Source organism: Oenanthe melanoleuca, chromosome 8, assembly GCF_029582105.1.
Source record: "Oenanthe melanoleuca isolate GR-GAL-2019-014 chromosome 8, OMel1.0, whole genome shotgun sequence".
NCBI classification, from domain to species: Eukaryota; Metazoa; Chordata; class Aves; order Passeriformes; family Muscicapidae; genus Oenanthe; species Oenanthe melanoleuca.
In genome coordinates, this window is record NC_079342.1 from 10,775,604 (window position 1) to 10,794,224 (window position 18,621).

Sequence of the window (18,621 nt, forward strand, 5' to 3'; positions counted from 1 at the left end):
CCGGGAGGAGAAGGAGAGCAGAGAGCCCTTCTCCCGCTGCCTGAGGGCGCCGGGCTCGGGAGGAGGAGAGCAGAGAGCTTCTCCCGCTGCCTGAGGGCGCCGGGCCCGGGAGGAGGAGAGCAGAGAGCTTCTCCCGCTGCCTGAGGGCGCCGGGCCCGGGAGGAGGAGAGCAGAGAGCCCTTCTCCCGCTGCCTGAGGGCGCCGGGCTCGGGAGGAGAAGGAGAGCAGAGAGCTTCTCCCGCTGCCTGAGGGCGCCGGGCTCGGGAGGAGAAGGAGAGCAGAGAGCTTCTCCCGCTGCCTGAGGGCGCCGGGCCCGGGAGGAGGAGAGCAGAGAGCTTCTCCCGCTGCCTGAGGGCGCCGGGCCCGGGAGGAGAAGGAGAGCAGAGAGCCCTTCTCCCGCTGCCTGAGGGCGCCGGGCCCGGGAGGAGAAGGAGAGCCGAGAGAGCTTCTCCCGCTGCCTGAGGGCGCCGGGCCCGGGAGGAGGAGAGCAGAGCCCCTATCCGCCTTCTCGCTGGCGGTGAGGAATCTCCGTGTCGCCGGGCCGGGCGGCTACGGCAGGTTGGGTGGATGGCGGCAGTCGTCGCCCGCTTCCAGCCTTCCCCAGGCTGCCAGGCACGGCTAGAGGCGGGCCCGGAGAGCCTCGCTGACGGGAGAAGGAGTATGGCATACCGGATACTTGCGGCGGTGAGGTAAGGGACGAGGGAGCGCGGGGGAAAGATTTCCGCCCTAAAGGCGTAGGGGGCGGAGGAAAGTCATAATGGGGAAAAAAAACCCAAAAAAAAAAAAAAAAAAAAAAAAAGGAAGACACGACTCCGCCGGGACTCGAACCCGGAACCTTTGAATCCCTTCAAACCCTCTAGAAGTCCAATGCGCTATCCATTGCGCCACGGAGCCACCTGTTGGAATCTTTGCACGCCGTCAATAGAGCCTGCGCGCGCCGTTTAGCGTTAGCCCCGAAAGCTTCGGCTTTTTTCAATTTTATTTTCAATTTTATTTGCCTTAACCAGCATGAATAGGGTTGTCATACACGCTGCCGCGCAATCGAGTCTCGCCGCAGCCCCCGCGTGCTGCCTGAGCGCTGCCCACGGCCCGGGTGGGGCCCGCGGCTTCCTGTGCAGCGCTCACAAGGCTCCGACCTCATTTCTTACGGAAGACCGACCTCATCAGTGATCAGCATAAAATATTTGTTCTCATCCCATTCTGGCGTTTCCCGTATTGATCCTTATCCTCGAGGGATATAGTTATAATCCACAATTGCCTTGTATTGAGGTACTCTTCCTCCAGACGTCTGTAAATGCTCAGTAGCACCTCCTCCCCATGGATTCAGAAAGAGATTTTTCCATAAAAGCTGTAATTCTAGTCTGAAACAAATCCGCGAAACTAATTTTTTAAACCATGAGCATTTTTCCATACTGGAAACCTTAAAGGACGAGAGTATGAAGTTTTTTTCTTTAACCTTGCCATCCAATATATTGCAAGCAGATCCTGTGGCCTTCCACTCGGCCAGTGAGGCCTGTGCAGCAAAACGTTGTGAGAATATCCTGCTGCACTTCATCATCATTTTAAATGCAGGTTTCCATAAGACTGGGGAAAAGCATGTAAATAAGCACACCCTAGAATTCTTTTCTGAGACTGGTTCTGAGACTATAAGAGCGAAGAAGTGCGACACTCACGATTGTTACTTCCTCTCCTATATTCGTTGTGGTTAGTTGGTTTATAAAGGTAGATAAAGGCTGGTTCCATTCATGCAGGAGGACTGGCTAGGGAAACGTTTGGAATTTTTCCAGAAATATTTCAAAATATTCAAGTAGTTTTGCTTTTTTATTGAGTGAATGTAGCGCTGGTGCAAAGTCCACCCTTGCGTTTGGACAGCAGATGGAGCTACTGCATGAGAAACAGGGCAGCTCCCGGCTCATGAATTTACATAATGTGGACATGGGCGAAAACGACCGAGCTGATTAACCTTTGCTGGCACGTGGACCCAGAGCAGTCCTTTGGACTTTCCCTCTTCTGGGACTGTCTGAAGTCCACTTCTGTTGCAAGCTGGCTTGCATTTCAGCTCCTCTTCAACTTCATGTTCTTTTTCAAGGTGCAGAAGTTACTTGGAATAGAGTTCTGCTGGGTTTAGTTACTGGCACTCAGAGAAATTTTGCTGAGCTCAACGACGTGCCATTTTGCTAATTTTTAATGTGAGCAAAAACTGAGGTAGGAATATCTTGGCACAAGACAGGAAGTGCATCAATGGCAGGCAAAAAAATCATATAGAGGTCTTCTAGTGATTAAAATAAATCTAGACATTATTTATTAAATTGAAGCTTCATAAAGTTATTACTTTCTTAGAAATTTCTAATCTTTTAAAATTCAATTTGTTGGTATCAAATGGTTTTATAAAAGAAGATTGATTGCAGCATTCCAGTTGTAGGTGGACTGACTCATGGTTAAATGACTGAGTCAAATGTGTCTGCCAGTCCCTAGCAGAGCCAGGTCAGCTCTGACTTAACAATCTGGAGTTTTACTCCAATCTTCTTTTTCTAATTTTCCATCCATTAAATTGTATAATGAGTGTGATTGTGTGATGCAGTTAGATTCCTATTTTCAGAAGTATAGATCTGCCAAATTTATTGCTAGTTGCAATAGCCTATGCTCATTATTTGACCCAGATTTACCATCTTATACTGGCCAAGTTAATTGTACTGGCTAATTTGTATTACAGCTGGAAATCTTAGTTTTTACCATGTGTTGAAGATGTATGAAAGGAAAGTGAAAACAGCAAAGTTAGTTCATACACAAAGTATATTAAAATTTGTTCCTGAGAATCTTTGTTAAAATGACTATGTAAATAGTCAGCTGCATCTTTTACTGGTATGCTCTAATATAGAATATTAGTTCGATCAGTGCTTCAAGACTGACAAATGTAAAAAAAATATATGTTTTATATCTGTAAGCACAGTAAATTTGTTTTGGAAGTAACTTAGATATTGTGTAAGTGGATGCCACGTTGCAATCTCTCACTAAGCCCAAAAGCAGAACACTGAGCTTGGACTCTGCACTTTTGTAATCTATGAGTACAACTTTTCCTCTCTTTTAACAGCCATAGTGGAAGCACATTGAATTAAACAAGTGATTTTTATTGCTAATCCTTGCATAGTCTTTGCTCCATATTTTCCTTTGCAATTTTTATCTCATAAAACCAGTCACTGAAGTTAATGCAACTTATCACCCAGCAGAAGTTACAGTATGAAGAAACAAAAAGCTGCACATCAAAGAGTCTTCTGTGCAGACAGAGCAGACAAAAGACTGCTTTGTGATGAATTTGCAGAGTTAGCTCTGCCACTCTAAATCAGCAGTGACTTTTCTTCAATTTTAGCATTGAAGTAAAAGAATGTCCTTTGTTCTTGTAGGGGGTTTACTTTAATTTCCAAACTGCTGGCAGGCAGTAAGCATTGACTTACCAACACAAAAAATTAATTTTCTGTGTTCAGAATTGTGATATAATTTTATGGAGGTGCATCTTGGTTTATTCAAATTAGTAATAGGTACCAGTCATTCCTGCAGCGAAGGGAAACAAGCAGCTGCCACAGCCAGTGATATCTGGAAATCATAGGAATCACTGCTAACAAGACCCCTTATTTTTACCACATCCTCCATGGAGATAATATTGTTTGTTGTTGTTGTTATTGCAATATGACTGTAGTTAATTTTGTAAATATCTGAGTTTGCAACCACTAGGGTTTGGAATCTAGGAAAATAGTATGAAAGACCCAAAAGAAATACCATCACAGATCCCATCCAAAATTACAAAGATTAGGATAGACATTTGCATCCAGAGAGAGGATCAGGGATATTTCAATCAGGTTTCAATACTGGTGGCCTTTTTTCCATAAACTTGCTACAAAATTATCATTTGTTTATGTTAGTGCTGTGATGACAAGATATACCTTTGTGTATCTAAAAAAGGGAATATGGCTTCTTAATTTACCTTCAAGGATTAATCTTATTCACAGGTAGTGTATTTGGTATTAATTGCTATGTAATTAGTATTTATTACATAGAGGCCATATGCAAGTTTAACTTTAAAATACTTACATAAATGGCAGAATCATTAGTTTTCAGCTCATGAATATTAACACTCCTGATGTGATACCTCTCTTCCTTTGGGTTATGTCTAAAAGCAAATTAGTGACCTGTTGATTTAGTGACCTTCACTGACAGGGTACATCTCATGATCATGAGATATGAGTTTGTTATGGTCCCAGTAAGGAAGACAGACTATAAAGTATTGCTTAAAATACCATTTGTTCTGGCTAACACTGTAAAGGAAAAGGATAGTGCAGGTAGCTTTATTTCCTTCCTGATGCTGGGTTTTGTAGTATTGAACAGGTCTGAAACCAGAGCTCAGCACACTGGGCACATCCTGCCCAGGGAAAAGGCATCTGACATTTTAATTAATATTATTAATGTTATTTATCATGACATATTAATATTATTAATAATATTATTAATTATTATAATAATAATATGGTGGTGATGATGATGATGCCCAGAATATGTAAGTTTACCTCTCCCTGTTAGTCTGTTGAGCTCTGGAAGGATGGAGAGTGTATTGAGCTTGTGCATAGTTTTACATTGACATGAATTAATTGATTTTGTTAGGGGCAGGAGGACTGGCAGGAGTTTGTAAGTAAACTTCTTTAAAATAATCTTTAATAAGAAATGTTTTTTTAATAAGTAGCCTGCAAAACTCTTAGCTGAAAGTAGGAACTTCTGTATTTCATAATGGCTCATTAGCAAATAGATGGGAAATTTTTCACCTAGTAGAAAAGTAAAAATAATAATTAAAGTGTGAAAAAGTTTACTCAACACAGTATTCAACTTCTCCTTGATTTAGGGGGAAAAAAATCCAGCCTCACTGCTCAGTTATCCTCACTGTGATTCATCAGCTGCTGTCTCCTGGGCAGGTCTGACTGCTGATTGGGCACAGAACTTCTCAAGGTGTGTCTTGTGTCGAGAAGCTTTTGCATTTTGAGAGCACACAGTAGACCATGATAGCCTCCTGCTATGGTAAGAACTGTTGTATGTCTATTTATTAACCTGTACAGTCTTACTGTTAGAAACAGTGCTTGGTAGTTAGAAACAAATAATTATGTGTGTTAGCAGATGTTTCCAAATCAACTGTTTGTGGGTTTAAAATCTGGAAAGATTTTAATTTTGGATCCTAATTGTGGCAGCTATTGCTCAGTATACTAGTAGTGATTTTTAAAATTCTGAATTATATAACTATGAATATATAATACAAAGGGGTTATCATCAAATCCAAAGAGAATTAGAGTAAAATATTTCTTGTAATGCTGTAGTACTTTGAGAGAGAAACGTTGATAAGATTTAGATGGTCTATATTTTTTTATAAAAATTGTATGCAGCAACTAATTGCAAGTTAAGTAATACAAGGAAAGTTTCTTCTCGTGTTATGTTCAGGGCAATTTTATTTTTTCAGAGTTATGAATTGGCTTTGTATTTTTTTTTTTTTTTTTTTTGTGAATTTATCAATCGAAGTTATTTGGAAGATAAAATTAATCTGATTTTCACATATCTTTTCAGTTGACTTTGAAAAAATAAGGGAGGATACTGAGGAAAAATACAGGGATATATTAGAACCATTTTTGCTTTGTAATAGATAGGTTTATGTCAGCTTTTCTATCAAATAAAAATATGCAGTCAGAGGGATTGAGAAGATTTGAAACGAGCTACATAGACAAGTTTGTATGTAAATTGTGATCTAACACTGTTGGAGGATGGCAGAAAAGGCTTTGGAAAACAGCAGCTGTAATACCCAGCAGTGTAAAGTCTGCTCTCGTCCTTCACAGCAGTGCTGCTCAGAACTCAGGGCACATGACTGTACTTGTTTCAGCTCTTGGAAAAATGCTGCAGTCATGGCAAAGCATCAACTTCTTTGTGAGGGATGATACATAGTAAAGGGAGAGTTTCATTTTAATATTACATTGGTAAAAAATTAATTTTAGGATAATGCATAGCTGAAAACAAAGAACCTTTTAAGGATAAATGATTAGAAAAGTAACTCTTTCACCACACTATCAAAACCACAAGGGCTTTGTAGATACTCAGAAGTTTCTTGCTATTGAATTACATGGATTGGATTCTAGTGCTTCAGCATGTTTCTCGATTTGAAAAGATTTTGTGCTTTGCAGTTGTGTGCTTTAGAATAGTAAGATTGTTTATGTACATGAGGAGTGTCTTCACAGTTAGTAAGGTTAGAGTGGATTTTTTCTCTGAATTTTAACTCTGAGCACAATCAACACAAGAGGGTGCCGAAATGCTGGTAAAATAGTGTTATATACATAATATACTTTTGCTAAACATGGTTGTTTGATCTCTCTCAGCCTCTTCTTGTTTGCATAAACACCTTCATGATACTGTGATACCAGAATACCCCTTTCTAGCTGTTGGCATAATGACACAAAACACATTCTTCTCACCAGCAGCTGGCACCATCAAAGAAAGATTTTTCAGTAAATGCAAATAAACTTAGCTACAACAGCAATTTGTGTAATTTATGTCATGTTCTTGTCTTGCATGTGCTGGCTTTAGTTCTATGTGCAGGGGTCAGAGACTGGTTTTTATTTCTACATGCCATGCTACAGCAAAGGAGGAAGATAGTAAGAACTCTGAATTGCATTAGTCATTCATGGGCAAGATCCTCATGGTGCAATTAATTTAACCATTCCCATATTTATGGGATGTTTTTGTCTGGGTTGAAGCTTTAAGGATCCACGTGTGTCCTACTCTTCAAGCTCATCTCCTCAGTCTTGCAGCCAGTGTGCTGCAACTCAGGAAGAACCAAAGTGCAAGTACTATTGATAGAGGCAGTTGTACTTCATGAGGTTAGAAATTAGATTTCAAGAAATCTTTGTTGTTTGGATGGCAAAATTATAAGATATTCTGAATTACATATTTTTAGGTGGGTTTTGCTTTCAAAAGACGAAGTATACCATACCTTACAGTCCCTACTGCTGAATCACCACACTGTATTTCTAGAGTTGGGTGCAGTTCATCAACCAGCTAGAGAAAGATACAGATATCTGGCTAAAGAATAGGTTCAGAAAGTACCTGTCAGATTGGAGTCCAGGAAAATCATTCAGCAGTTTACAGTCATTGTAATGGTGGATCACAGTAGTGAGTGTCTGCTGTGTGCATGTGCATTCAGTCCAGTGTTTGTGAAAGAGCAAATGCTTCTTTGTGTCTTCCTCTTTGGTCACAGGCAGTCATAAACTGAGTGCCAACAGCAAACTTCTAAGTATAAACTTCTTGAAAACATTAATTTCATATCCATAACTTTTTCTATGTGTCCCAGCAGCCGATTGCAATCACCAGTGCCAGTGTTCAGACACTCATGTATCTGATTTGTTGCACTGAACTTCCACATCTCAGTGCGTTATTGGCTCCTGCAGTAAATGGCACTCACAAATTGTGCAAGGATTGCGTAATCCTTTGCTGTGGGTTATATGAATTGAATTATAATTAGATGCCAAGCTAAGTACTCTTTTTGTCATAGAAAAAGGTTTCTGAAAAAAAGGAAAATAATCTAGTCACTGTTGGAGTCTTTTCTGTATATTTTTAATGAAACGGCTGTCACTTCATTAGATGGAGTAGTTTCTTCAGATTAGTGCTGCTTTCTTAACTGTGTCTAATCTCATTTGATTTAAGCATCATGGAATAATTTAAAAAATCAATTTAGCATAGGTTTGTTTTGAAGTCAAGGAGGGGGTTGGCAAATCAGTAAACATCAGTTCATGTTTAATTAGCTAACAGGAGTTTTCTGAAACCATTAAACAGGATCTTAACAAACAAATTGGATGTAGGCTTATTAATTTATAGTGAAATTCTGGTGTGGAAACTGAAAACTTTAAATCTGACTCAGTTTTCCTTTATATAGAAATTACAAAACAATTTGTCTATATAGTTTAAGTAGCTCCTTCAATAATGTGAAGCATTTCTTTTAGTCCCCTTTCATCAACCTATGAAGTTGAAGAGATTAATATTTGTCTCCATCTTTAGATCACTTGCAAGAACTAAAAGAGCATAAAAACTCAGAAATTCCTTTACATGTGAATATATCAAATGCAAATACGTGAACTGTGCAGTGTTAGAGCAGTGACCTTCAACCAGACTCTAAGTCAAGAATTTCTGTTTCCAAGGCTTCTCATTCTTGCTGAGTATTTTCCTGGCATAATGTATGGATCTTTTGTGATGTGTTGGTTGCTGGAGAATGAATGGAGGCCCTCTGGCTCATTTATCCTACTGTCTCACTTGGGATTTGTACTATTTTGCTAGAAAAGAATGTCTAGTGCTCTCACTTTCAACTCTAATCCCCCCATCATTAAGCTTGCTGTAGTAGTTCCCCTTTGTATAACTATTTTCTCAGCTATAGAGCTTAGTGATGGTTTTGAAGAGTAGCTAAGATTTACAGGATATGTATGCTTGTGCTTTTGAAGCTCTCCATCATAAACATGTTATATCTTAGAATGAGAAAAAAAACCCTCTGTTTTGAGTAATTTTATTTCACTTCCTCCATACACTTTCTTTTTACAGTTTGGTTTGTCATTTTTTGTATTGTCCTTTTCTCAAGCAGTTGAAATGAGGACCAGCTGATACCTTGTCATAACACTGACATAAAAGCTGTGGACTGAAAAGCAAAGTGGAGTGTTTTGGTTGATTGGGGCATGGGGAGTTTGTTGTTTAGTTTTGTTTCCACAAAAAAAAAAAAAAAAAAAACATAGAGAGAGACTCACTTTGTATGCAGGCAGATACCATTTAAGAAGAAAAATACTATTACTAAATATATCTGTCTTAATATCCAAGTTAAGGAAATTATTACTTACTGTAAGGTAATTTGGGATTTTTTCATTGCAATTCCCCCTATTAGTGGTTTTTTTCTACATTACAACTTCTCTGAATATTAACAATTTTTTTCAAATCGCATACCTCTGCTGTTAACTTTCCCTTAAGACTTGCCAAAATAAAGCTATTTAAAAAATGCCTTGAGGACAGCATCTCTTTACAGGAATTCAGTCAGAAGACAACATACAAACTGATGCAATTCAACTATGGATTTTTTTTTTTATTAATGGGGAGAAAAATTATGTATTTAGAAAATAGAAACCTATTATCTAGGCAACTCTTGATCTACTTCTAGAGCTATTAGCATGTTTACAGGCTCTACCAGTAGTGAAACTGCACTATTGCTCATGCAACAGTAGGGAAAAAAAAAACAAACAAGGAAAATTTTAGTCATTCTCACATGTCAGCTTTTTCTCTGATCATGTTTTACTGCAGGCTTTCAGCTGCTTATTTTGCTCTGTGTTAGACTCCTTGTCTATTCTCTTTCCCTACGTACTTCAGCTTAAAATTTTCTTGATGTCTTTTCATCTCACTGGTTTTAACTAGTGTTTTTCTTTTTTACTGCATCTCACATTTATCTATGTCTTTCTTGTTAATACTGAGTTTATTTCCTACTTTTTGAAAATACTATTAGAAGGATCCTCTAGAAGCAGAGTCCATGCAAGTGTAAGTGGAAAAGTGAAAATTTAAAGGACAAGATACCTTGAGGAGCAGGATAAAATAGAGTTGCTTAGTTAAAAAAACTGCAATAAAATTTTAAAATATCAGAATTAGCAAAAACGGTCTAGGAAGCTAATCATATTACTTTGCTCATGAAGTTTGGGGGCCATCAATAAGTGCAGTGCCCTTCACAGGTGTTCTACTGTTTTCCATGTACAAGTTCTGTACACCCATGCCCAGCCCTGTCATTAGAACTGAGAGCAGAAAATTTCCATTTAATGTTAAATATTGTATGGAAGTATTCCTTTATATTGTAGCTTAAAGTACTTGAGAGACTTCAATATAGTTCTCTCAACTATACACTTTAGTACAATGACTACTGTGTTACAGCTTGGTACACTTTCTTCCTCATCTTTCTAGATTTATCGGTGTGACTTTTAAAATTAACACAGGGACTTATGCTAACAAACTGCAGGTTTGACAGTGCAGTGCTGTCCTTGAAACCCACCTGTTCCAGCAGAGATCAGACTCTCTTCCTGCAGCAAGCCTAATGCAGGCTCACTTGGAAAGCCTTCTATTGAGCAAGCCCTCCAGGACAGGAGATGAGCTGTTCTGGTTTACTTCCATTTTGTGGGATACTTCTGCTGATGTGAAAGTCTGTATTATTTTTGCATGCAGATGTACTTTTGTACTGTAAACACTTAGAATATCTTTGAAATAGGTGGGGTATTAAATGAAGGCAAATATATCAAGGCAGAGCTGCTCTTACCACTGCAGAGAGTTGTAACTGAGCTGTCTTTGTCTTTTGCTCTTCTATGTGAATGCATAAAACTTCAGGCAGATGGCAGAGGAAATGTATAATAAGTTAAACTCCAATGCTAAAAAGCAATGAAACTCTCCTTTCAGTTTGCACATGATACACTATAAAATTTGTGATCAGTTTGTATCTGATAATTGCAGTACTACAGCCAACACAACCAAAGCAATAGTACAGGTAGAAGCCCAGTGCTTCAGCTGCAATGCATTAGGATTTTAACCCAAACTAAGATGCCTGTGTCACTGAACAGGTGTTCAGATATTGCTGCAAATTAAGGGCTTGGCTGACGCAATCAGCTTTGCTTTGAACCTCGGGTGAGACCCTCCAAGTAGAAACAAAGTTCTACTGGAAGGTGTCCTACCCTGCATCATCCTGCCTCTGCACTCATGCTGTTCTTGGAGCACATTGCTGCAGAATTTGGTGAGGGAAGGCTGGAGAGCTTCTGAGGAAGAGGGTCAGTGCACAGCAGTGTCTGTAGGGGCTTGTCATGGGAATGTTGCTGAACAGAAGTCAGCAGGTAAGGAAAGCTCAGTGGTCATGACTGAGAAATCAACAGAATCCAGCCTCCATTTAAGGATAATTCATGGCTGGAATGTAGTAACACTGCATCACAGAGTAGGAGGAAAATAGGAAGGGACTAGAAAGAAATCCTTTGTCCTATCTGCAGAAATACCGATAAAACTGGTATGTAGACAGATTTGATAAGGAATTAAGCTTGCTACCACAAAATTAATCAAAAATACTCTGAACAAATTTGAATTGGCATTGCAAGTTTAGACTGGCTCAGCATTTTGTTTTATCTACCTGTGGTGCTTTTTATCTGTCTCTAGTACTCCTGGCACTGCTTATACCATATCTTCAAAGGGAAAGGAAGTAGTTCTTTGTTTATGAGACTTGCCCTGCATTTACAAAAATATGGCTACTAGCATTTTTGCATGTAAGTTCAGATGATTCAAAGAAATTGCTGACTTGTTGATAGTGTTTTCTCCAACTGGAACCTAAGTATTTTAACATTTAAACTCATTAGCTGTTTGGGTCCAAAGATGTACTACAAACCAAGTTTTGCTTTCTCCATATACAATCACATGTAAGTAAAGGATCTGGCTCTTACAGACAGATTGACTCACTAAGAAAGTTGATGAGGTTATGACCCATCTTGCCCTTTATGGCTGAGCTCTCCATAGAGCAGCTTCCTATGTGTTACAATTTTTAGCCCAATTTTTAGTGATACTCTGCCATTTTTTTATTGCTAGTTGTCTCAGTGCAAGTTAGTAGTATTGTGAGTTCTAACCCTAATTGCCATGTATACAAGGACATTCTGTTTAGAAAAACAGAGAAAACATCAATGTGAAATTAAAACAGAATTTATATTGAAACTTCATTTGTTCCAGCTTTGTGCCCAGTGCCTTACAGAATCAATCTCAATGAATGATTGAATCATTGAATCATTCTTATTCTCATTTATTTTAGTAAACCCCTTTATTTGATCTTGACTATCTTCTTTTCCAACCAAATGATTCTATGATTATTCATAATTTTCAGGAAATACACTATTTTTCTTTTCCTTTTTAATTATGGGTTGATTAAAAAGAAACAAATTGGCAAGCAATTTTACTTTCTGAGGGTGTTGAATTTACTAATAAATTGTTTTTAATTTCAAAGTTAAATTTTTTTTATTGCTTATCATGCAGCTTTTTCAACCTGGAGGTAGCAACTAGCATGTCTGCTCCTAGCCCCTAATGAGTTCTTATCACTTTGTTATAAAATAAAAGTCAACAAAAATGAGTGCATAAATAGAAAGGAAAATGTACCAGACATAACTTTGTGGCTTGGAGTGCCAGACTTAATGAGGAGGAGTGAGAGGCAAAAAGCAGGAAGGAGAAGAGAAATCTTGTTTTTAGCTACACTGCTCAGGAATTTAGAGCACCCAAGCAATAAGAATATATATACAAAAGAGCAAAGACAGGTTGCAGAGTAAAAAGGCTCAGGACTACTAAGTTCTTGCAGAAAAGGAGAAACAAAGCTCAGATAAACTAAACTTTTTGTTCTAATCCATTTCAATGCAAAATCAGCTTGGCTTACTCAAACCACATTTATCAGTGTCTTAAGCTAAGAAGATTGATTTAGCACTGGGGTATGTGAGAAGTGCCACCACAATCCTTCCTTTTGTTACCCTGCAAAAACTGTCATGTGGGTGCAGAATGCAGTACAGCTTGAGAGCACATTTGTCTGTTGGTCATGATTTAGCAAACACACCTGTGATGTATTTTGTTATTATTTTTGCTGCCAGTTTCATTCTTATCACAAGTCAATTTTGGTAGATTAGAGTTTGGTTAGATTAGAGTTTCAAATCCTAGAGTTAATTAGTCATGTGAATATCTTAGGCTTTTTTAAAAAACTGTGTTATTTGTAGAACACAAATTTGTAGAATTTCTTGAAAGAAAGACTGAAGTTAACCATAAAGTTTTAAACACCAGAAAGCAAATAAAAAGAATATTAAAAAAAAATGTGGAGCTTTTTCAGAAGTTCTCTGTCTCTGAGCAGCCTTATTAAAAAATATGGCAGTCCTACTATTTCCTTCCTATTCTGAAGGGCTGAAGAGGAATATATTAAATGATAAAACATTTCCAAAATCCATTGCAGTTACTAGTAGTTATAGAACTTGAAACAGGCCGTGGTCCTGGATCTGCACATTTTTTAAAAAAACACACATTGTGCGGGGGCACAATTTTGTGTTTTCAGTAAAACCGGACCATTTCACATATCCAGTTTAGCATCTGACCACACAAATGGTACACCTGGTGCAATGGAGGTGAGGAACTTCTGGGTTCATATGGCTGAGGAATTAAAAGGAGCAGGACTAGAATGTTGAATTTGGATCAGTCCACCATAAAATTTTAGCACAGAATTACAGATATAAACTCTCTTTTTCTCCATCCCCTCTCCCCACAGAGAGCTTAGCATACTGGCTTTAATCAGATTTCTGATTATGTGGCATATGTATTTACAGTCTGTTACTGTTGGGTGCATTATAGTCTCTGGCTGTTCAAGCTGAGAAGCAGCTGTGGAGTCTTTTCAACAGTGAATACTGGCTCAGTTTCAGCACTGAACTAACATACTGCTTGTGCAGGTAGGATGAACTCCCATCTAGCTACAAAAGACCACACAGACATACAGAAAGAGGAAAGATTTACTAGCCTGTACTGACCAACACTTTCTATGTAAGTGTTTGATTATGTTAGTTCTATTTATTCATTTGAGTCTGATCACATAAATACTGTTACAATTAGCTCTAGCCTTCAAAAGATCTGCTAAGCTGGTTGTACTGAATGTATTTGGAGATTTGTATTAGTCTTTTCTGGTGACATGCTAGGTTCATTAATACTTGATCACCTGATTGCTGTCATTTCACCTTTATTAAGCACAAACATTTGCAATTTCTTGGAATCAAAAAACATACACAGTACATTCATTTTAACTTCAGACCAGTGGCAGGAGAATGTACAATGACTAATCTGGCTGTAGAGATAGAGTCAGGGAATTGCCCATACACTGGGTCAACTACTGTTAAAATCTGAAAGAGCAAAGTGACACTTTTTAAAATTCTTTGAACTAATTTGCACTAGTGAAGCAGTTTTGTGCCACATCTGCATTCCATGTGCAATGTAAGAACATCTGCATGAATTGGAACACAAGTCTCTTCCTAGAACAAACTTTTGCTTACACAAGTGTTGTAAGAACATAAGCATACAGGGATATTTACTACCCCAGCATGTCACCACAGCTGTAAGTAATTCATCCTGTAAGAATTTTCAGAGATCTTGGTTGTGTATTTATTTGTTTTAAATAGTTTTTTATTTGTTGTTTATCTGCATAGACCATATTTTAAACTCATTTATCTTTTTGCTACCCAGGACATGAGTGATATTATGTTTCCCTATGAATAAGACTGTGTGAAAAACAGTTTTTGCTTCTGTTTTAGAATTTTGGCTTAATAATTAAAAATATGTTGATGTTATGAAATAGAGAAAGTTACACTTCTGTATGTAAGGAAAATAAATGAAGGGTGATTAACCTATGCCTTCCATTAGCAGTACAAAAAGAATGATGAACCACTATCTTAGTTGTTTCATGTAAGCTACTGGTGATAAGTATTGACATCCCACCAACTGAAAATACCTGATTTGAAATCTGACATAAAGTAGCTTGATGTCTGTGGCATTTTTTGTGAGATGTCAGGCATGAAAAATCTGCTGTGTGGTTGCTGACTCAGTATGTATTTAACTCCCGATTGGTACTTTGTAGACTATTTATCTTTACACAAACATTGGCCAGAAGAGCATATACAAGTTGAGTAATGTTTTGTATTTGTTTCTCTGTAGTCTGCAACAGATTTGCTAAATGTTGGATTGACATAAAAATCCATGTTAGAAGTATTCCTTCAGTGCCTAGACGGCTAAAAATATTTATGCTAATAGTTTCTTTTTAAAGAATCCAATATCCTTACATCCTTTGCAACAATTTCTTAAAATTTCACCAAAAATATTTTGGATTTAAAACAATTTGAACAAGGAGACATGAAGCAAATCAGGGACTAAAATAAATGAATTGGAGTTTTGATAGCCTGTTCAGCATTTTACGTGATACTGCATATTCCTAATAGCTCTGTCTGCTCTGAGCTATTCTGGTGAAACCACTCCTCTAGATTCAGGCTGAACAGCATGTGTAATGTCTGTGACAGTCTGAGCCTTGGAGATGGAATTGGGTGAACAGAGCAGTCTATTCAGATAAGTGTAGGGGATTCATTCACATGGAAATCATTCCTGGCACAGTTGAAACAAAGTATGAGTGGAAGAGGAAACAAAAAGGAGCCACAGTGAGTTGCACTCCCAGCACCAGTAAATCAGCAGAGCTTCATTGTTCAGGATAAATGTAAGTTACTCTACATCACATTAGTCTCACCTACAGTTTTAAGAGATGGTGGTGACACATAGTCCTACAGTAAAAGATTGCTTTAGATTAATTTGAAACCCAATTCTCATCTATGTGTAGAAACCCTGATATACCAGTGTAACAGCAAGCTTTTAAGTGAAATGATTTTCACCTTCCTTAAAAGCCCATAGATGTTTTTCTGTAGTACTGAAAAATTGGATGAGACTAATTTAATTCAGTAAAGGGTAGAAAAAGTGCAGAGCTAGCTAGTACCAGCCAAAACCTAGCATGATACCTAGGAAATCTGTATTTTTCTGAATTTTGTTGTGTCCGATGTGCTTCCACTAGGAGGAGTTGTCATCATATCCTTACCCTATAAGATTAGCAGACTTGTGCTTTCATTTAACTCATTTGATGAAAATGGGATAGTTCACAATGTAACTATAAACAATCTATAAAGTTCACCTATGTCTACCAAGCTTGTAGTACACAAACTGCTAATTAGTAGCAATCTAAATAGGAAAAGAAGCTTGCAGCTTATTATCCTACAAGCAAACTTATGTTTGTCATTTGCATTATGGCAAAAATTAAATTTATTTCTTAGAGATTACAATTCATTTTCAGTTTCAAGTTTTCCATAGAACTTTGAGAATTTCAGTGTTTTAAATTACATTTTAATCATCACAGTTAGGGGAAAAGCTTGAAATTAAATGCCTAGAAATTCCAAGAAAGATGAAAGAAAAATTAAATCTCCTATGTACACAGTCTTAGGATTTTTTAATTTTTTTTTTTTTTTTTGTTTAACACTTATATTGCAAATACTGATCATGACTTTAAAATATGGTGGTTTAGAAGTTTCAATGGGACATTCTTTTCATTTGTATTTTAAATTCAATATAATAGGGTCACTGCTTGAATTTAAGTGCTTGTTTTGATCTGTTTGCTAATGAAGTGTTGCAAGGTAGTGCTATATTTGGTGGTACACAGTTTTGCCTTGTTTTTGCTACTGGTTTCCTCTGCTCATCTCTTTCCAACAAATCATGAAATATGATTCTAGTAAAATGCATGTTTTGGTCACTTTTCTGTGATATAGTTTCTGCATAGACTCCCATGGGAAAAAGAGATAGAGACCTTAATCATGCCTGTCCTTTCATTAAGAGAGAAAAGGATTGTTTAAGAATACATCAGCTTGGTATGTTTAAAAGATTTTCAGATTATTCTAGAGGCGGGGAAAAAAAAGCCAACTGATTTTAAACCTCTTGGGTATTACAAACCAGAACTGAAATTTTCCATGCAGCTTAATCATTTCTCCTGTTCAAGGGTCCAGATTTTTGCACTGAATCAAAAAGCTACAGTGATTTAGAGTGCTGCTACTCCCTAGAGAATTACCACTCTTTTTACTGCAGTTGTTCCTAGAACACAGTTGGCCAAAGGAAGGCTGTGCCTCACTTTATTTTGCAGTCCAGGATACATTAAAGGGTTCATGTTTACGTGTAGACTCTGTGCTGGATGGCAGAGGGGTCCATAACCTGTAGCAGGATTTCACTGGATGCTTCATGTCTCAAATTTTCACTTTTGCTCTGTAAGCAGCTCCTTGTTATTGCTTGCTTTCTGGCAGCACAAGTTTTTGTGGATCTACAGTGAAGGAAAAAAGACACCTGAGTTGACTTGAAATAACAGCCCTTCTAGGTAATTTTCTCTACCAGGTCAAGTCTCTGTCACGTAGTTTTTCATTATTTCCTTGTGTATTTTCTACCTATTATAACAGGGATTTATCAGAGGTACTACTTTGATAATTTTATTTCTTTGTTTCATTTTGTTAAACCATCATCACTGTAAGAATATAAGCCTCTTTTTACATTTTGTTCTTATGCTTTCTTTTTCCCTCTTCACCTTTGATGCCTTGTGCATGAGGTTTCTACATAGGTCGCATTCCCGTCTATGAAACTTTCTTACTTAGGTGGTTCTTCCCTTGTAAGATGTTTTTTCATACAAGTCTAGAGCTGGGATCTGATTGTAAAAATACATGCGTTATTGTCACCTATTATTGCTTTTAATGCAGTTAACCAAAACATCAAGGATTTGCATATTGTTCCTATCTGGGGAAAAAAAAAAAAAAAAAAAAAAAAAAAATGAAAGTCATTTGCTTGTGATGTCATCCAGTTTATGTGCAATGTACCAAGCTCTGTTTCTGTGAATACAGAGAGGATGGAATTTTTAGTCCTAGACTCCAACTATTTTTAGCCTCAGTCCTTGGTCCAATAAGTGCTTTCTCTAGTGATTAGTGCACAGTATAAGTATGTGTTTGATCAGTGTTCAGCAGAACTTTGGTTCTGCTGGTGGATTGCTTTTCAGGTACCTTCTCTTTTTGCTAGCAGAAAATATGGACTTGGCTTTATAATAGAATTTAGTAAATGCATTATTACCAGCCTATGGCTTTATTAGGTTAGGAGAACCTTGTCCAGTTCTTAACTGCAAAATCTATTCAAGGCAGTAGGCTAAGACAAGTGTCATGGAAATTATAGCAAATTACCATTACTGTAGAAACAAATCTCAGAAGAAGGTGGTTATTTTTCTCACTGAAATTTTAACACTTGTGGAGATGAAGCAAGCTTTGGGGTCATTGACTGATACCTTCTGGCTTTCCCACTCTGCCTTTAGTATTCCTTTTACAAAACAGATACCTTTTAAGATTTTTCCAAAACACACAGATTTACTGTCTTAAATTGTAAATCTGTGTACTTTCAAAAATTAACTGTACTAACATGTCTTAGACTTGACAAATTGTTTAAAGAAGAGAGAGGAGAAATGGAATTATGACCTGGTTACAAAAGAAGAGGTGGTTTTTTTGTGCTATGGTGGTAAGACCTCTGAGATGTGACATCACAAGCTTCATGACCACTTCTAATTTTCTTCAGTTTTTCATTCTACAGCATTCAGAAACTGGCACTCAAATGGCAGAAACTTTTTGCCACTTGAACGTGCATTACCATTCAACATTGCTGAATTAATTGCTTAGTTAAGCACAAACAGTTGTGATCAGTAAAGGGAAACAGACCTTTGGTCAGTTATTACTCAGTGCCACAGCACAGGACATGAGGTGTACATGATGTTGCATGGAAAGGTCACATTTATTGAGACTGTAACTTAGAGGGTTTGTTGATTTCATTAACAACAGAAAAAGATAAAGATAGATTCTGATGTCCTTCCACTTCAGATGTATCTGAAAAGAAAACTGATGGGCCTTTCATTCAAGTTAGGAAAGCATGCCAAGTTCAAGTAGTTAAAAACCTTAA

At 37.7% G+C, this 18,621-nt stretch overlaps 1 protein-coding gene and 1 non-coding gene across 4 annotated transcripts in view; one reads left to right on the forward strand and one right to left on the reverse strand.

Annotated features, from left to right (window-relative positions):
- Positions 1-36: 36 nt before the first annotated feature.
- The window catches only part of BCAR3 (BCAR3 adaptor protein, NSP family member), an 86,422-nt gene continuing 67,837 nt past the window's right edge, over positions 37-18,621 (forward strand). For 2 of the 3 annotated variants that reach the window (XM_056497908.1, XM_056497910.1), the window contains exons 1-2: positions 37-689; positions 4,889-5,061. The gene's annotated coding sequence lies outside the window, so the exon portion shown is untranslated. Of the gene's footprint in view, positions 690-4,888; positions 5,062-13,490; positions 13,524-18,621 lie in introns of those variants that run through there. The other variant, XM_056497909.1, reaches the window with a different exon arrangement.
- Positions 808-894, reverse strand: TRNAR-UCU (transfer RNA arginine (anticodon UCU)). Its single transcript is given in 2 exon segments — positions 808-843; positions 858-894. It is a non-coding gene; the product is annotated as a tRNA-Arg (tRNA).